The sequence below is a fragment of the Octopus bimaculoides genome, chromosome 5, assembly GCF_001194135.2.
Source record: "Octopus bimaculoides isolate UCB-OBI-ISO-001 chromosome 5, ASM119413v2, whole genome shotgun sequence".
NCBI lineage: Eukaryota > Metazoa > Mollusca > Cephalopoda > Octopoda > Octopodidae > Octopus > Octopus bimaculoides.
The window spans coordinates 5,325,785-5,329,788 of NC_068985.1; the positions used below are offsets into that span (position 1 = coordinate 5,325,785).

The 4,004-nt window shown below is 38.0% G+C and overlaps 1 protein-coding gene across 3 annotated transcripts in view; it reads right to left on the reverse strand.

Annotated features, from left to right (window-relative positions):
- Nucleotides 1-4,004, reverse strand: part of LOC106876232 (glycoprotein 3-alpha-L-fucosyltransferase A) — a 561,369-nt gene that overhangs the window by 274,716 nt on the left and 282,649 nt on the right. The gene's annotated exons all lie outside the window — the stretch shown is intronic.

The following is a 4,004-nucleotide window of genomic DNA, read 5'->3' on the forward strand; positions in this document are numbered from 1 at the left end:
CGATTGAAAATAATAAAAATTATGCAATGAAATAATAATTATGAAAGCTTACTTCAACCAAAACATGGAAACGCAATGCAAAACCTGACAGGGCTCAAACGTTTGTCTCGGATTTTGTTTCTCGATTTTCTTACAAAGGCTAGATCTGAATTCTAGACGTGGGTGTGTGGTTAAAAGCGTTTACTACAACAGCATGGATCCGAGTTCAGACTCATTACGTGGCATTTTGGACAAGTATCTTTTTGTTTTATAGCCTATGGCCGACAAAAGCCTTGTGAGGGGGTTCGGTTGACAGAAACAAAAAGAAGCATATGTATATATATATATATGTGTGTGTGTGTGTGTGTGTGTGTGTGTGTGTCGGTGTGTGTGTGTGTCGGTGTTTTCCCTCCACACGCCTTGCAAATCGTATATCAGATTGCTTGTCTGAAGCACGTGACCTAGTTCTTCGTGTTTCATTCTTGTGCTCTTGTAATATATTCTAAATGACAAGATGTCACATGTTGTGCGATGACTCATGAAATCTTTCTTTTTCATTCATTTGTGTGTGGTTCTTGTATTTTCCTAGGGACAGCATCGGTTGTATCAATGCGGATGAATTTGTTCGTCATGGTCAGTTGGGCATTTCTTACCTCCAAGAAAGACAATTCGGCAGGTTCTTGCTGAACAACCTCTGCACAGAGAATTTATACATTGTGATCAAATTCTTGTGGAGTACGTTATCTCATTCCCTATAATAAATCGATTTCGCCTGAACAAGTGTATGGTGTGCCACACGTCAAATGTCACAGTGATCGGAGAACAACGGGAAATCAAATGTTTGGTTCAAGAACGTAAAACAGATTCGAAACTACAATCTCGTAACCGTTAGTGCAGACCTCTAACCAGTAGGCCACGCGCCCTCACATGGATCAATACGTCATACTATGGATGAATACCTCATTAAAAGATATTACGAATTTTTTCAAAAAGATTACAAAATGCTAAGCTGTGTCTATTAAAGTGAACGTCAGCTGTAGTATTTTACAGATGGCGCTGTTATCATTAATATATGTATATACCTTATTAGAGACAATGCAATTCTATATTTGGTTGTTATAGTTACATTCGCACGTATATGTTTGTGTGTATATGTGTCTGTTATGTTGTGTGTATCTGTTTACGTGTGTATGCATGTGTGACAGTGAACTAATGTGTACGTAAATAAAACCCGTCTCCCGCATTCAGTACGCTTTTGCGCTGCTCGATCTTACTCCAATATTTCTTCCGTATATTTCCAGGGAGTCCATCTTGGCAACGAACATCAATAGTTCCGAGTGGAAATGAGGGAGATCTTTATAACTCTCTGCCAAATCGGAAATGGAATCAACTGCTCTGCAAACGGTTGTTTTAGTGCTAGAAAATGTAGCCTGCCGCTATATATGCAAAGAATTTGAATATGCATGTATGTATGTATACATCTATCTATGTATCTATCTATCTATCTATCTATCTATCTATCTATCTATCTATCTATCATCCTCTGTCTGTCTGTCTGTCTGTCTGTCTGTCTGTCTCACTGTCTGTCGGTCTCTGTCTCTCTGTATTTCTGCATATAACTTTATTTTGCTCCATTCTAAACAAAGCTGTCCGACGAACGGGAACGTGAAACTCTGAGTAAGAGGTTTGTGATATTTTTGCAGATTTTTGATAAAGTATTTACATGTGTGTGTGTTCGTGTCTGTGCGCGCGCGCGCGCGTGAGTGCGTGCGTGTTTGTGTGTTCATGTATATATGAACACTCTTCCTGATATATATATATATATATATATATATATATATATATATATATATATATATATATAAGTAGATATCTATGTACTTCGTCTGTGTTTAAACGTTCTGAGTTCATATTCCACCGAGGTCCACTTTGCCTTTCATCTTTCGGGGTCGACTAAATAAGTACCAGTTACGCACTGGAGTCGATGTAATCGACTTAAACCCTTTGTGTGTCCTTGTTTGTCTCCTCTGTGTTTAGCCCCATGTGACCAATAAAAAAAACGGTTGGGAACCGCTGGTATATAAAAAAAGGTCACTCACTTTATTGTCTACAGAACCAACTAGGCACATTAGACGAGGAAGCGTCTACGTAGCCGTTCGATCGGCTAAAACTAACAACCACATCTCCCTCAAATCATAATACATGATGTATTGGTAGGCACCTGTTTAGAATGATTTGGATCTTAGGTCTGTTGAGGAAAGCGCAAGTCAAGTGGGCAGGCCACTTTGCTCGAATGCCTGACACGTGACTCCCCAAAGTTGAGAGAAAAAGCGCTTCAAGGACAGACTCAGAACTTCACATGGGAAACGCAGCACGAGACCGCCCTGGCTGGCAAAGCTGCACCAAAAGGGGCGCCACAACTTACGAAAAGAACAAATGAGTAAAAGAAACGTGAACTACGCAAGTCCAGAGGTAACTGCTTGCCTTCAGTTCCAGCAGTCTACTATTCCTTAATCTGCGGCACAATATACCGCACACGCATCACACTGGCCCGATACACCCTGCTCCGCCTTCTCCTCCCATCTGATAACCTTGGTCATCATCGACAATGACGAACGAACTAATAATAGATAATAATAACATACTTCCAAACAACATCATCACCAACAGCTAAAACTACCCGAATATTTCCACGTCAGAATGAACGACTGTCGTTCTTGGGTTGAAAGAATTTATTGATTAACAATAAATATTCGCTGTTCTTTCCGGAATGTTACGCGTGCATCAATGAACTCTGATGCTGGACTTTTGATACTAAAAGTCTTGTGATGAACGTGTAAATTTGTGAAAGCTACTTCTTATGTTATATTAAGAATTGACTATATGGTCTTAGTTTGCTCTCTAGGTGAAAGTCAATTGTAGCTGCCCTTAGGAATATCTCATGACCCAGTCTAATTAATTTTCCTGGTTGTTACAGTCTGTCCGTACGAAAGCTTCTGTTTAAAACTATGTTCTTAGTATTTGTCTTGTCACCTTTGTTACAGTTGTAAAGGAAATTGTAATTATATTAAGGCAATCCTTCTTCCTTCTCGATATGTTACGCAAACATAAACATTTCGATATATAAATACAAGAGTGAGCGAGTATCTGCGCATTTCTGTTTGACGAACTTTGTGTGTATTTATCTGGCTTTGGATGTGTGCGTTTATCTGACTTTCTATGTATGTATGTATGTATGTATGTATGTATGTATGTATGTATGTATGTATGATTTTGTTCATATGTCTCTGTGTATATTGAAGAATACAAATATTTTGACCCGAACAATATTTGTCGTACAATAATCACACGAACAAAGTCAATTTTATACAATTGAACGTTAAATCACAATTCGAAGCACGTTCTTTAGGTAATTATATGTAAAATATAAAACAACTGCAAATATTTGGAAGCGCATGGTTCCAAAGCAATGTCGACTCTTTATAGCTGGATTTATGTTGCCCACTTAAGATGAAGGCAAGTGTTGTATGTGTTGCCAAAATGAGAAATATAATTGATACATTCATTGATTATCGTGGTCACATGACGAATCCTCTCAACATTCGTTGGATAGTGTTAATGAAAAGTTTGAAGTAATTCCCACACTGGAATCCCATGAAATTTCAGGAAACAAAATGATGTCGATCATAACCATATTTACGAGAACACAGAACAAATAGGCAAATATACGATCACAACCTTCGTTTAGACATAAATATGGAGGATTTTTATAGATATATAAACTCTTACAAGTTTCATAGTTGCTTGCAGTAATAAGAAATTATACGTGAATACAAACGTGCAAATATATTTACACGTACACACACACACACACACACGCACACACACACTTACACACACGCGCAAATATATACAATGATATATGGCTGCGTGTATGTGCGCGTTGGTGTATCTCTCTCTATATATATGTCTGTGTATACATACACACACACACACACACACATATATGTATATGTTTATATATA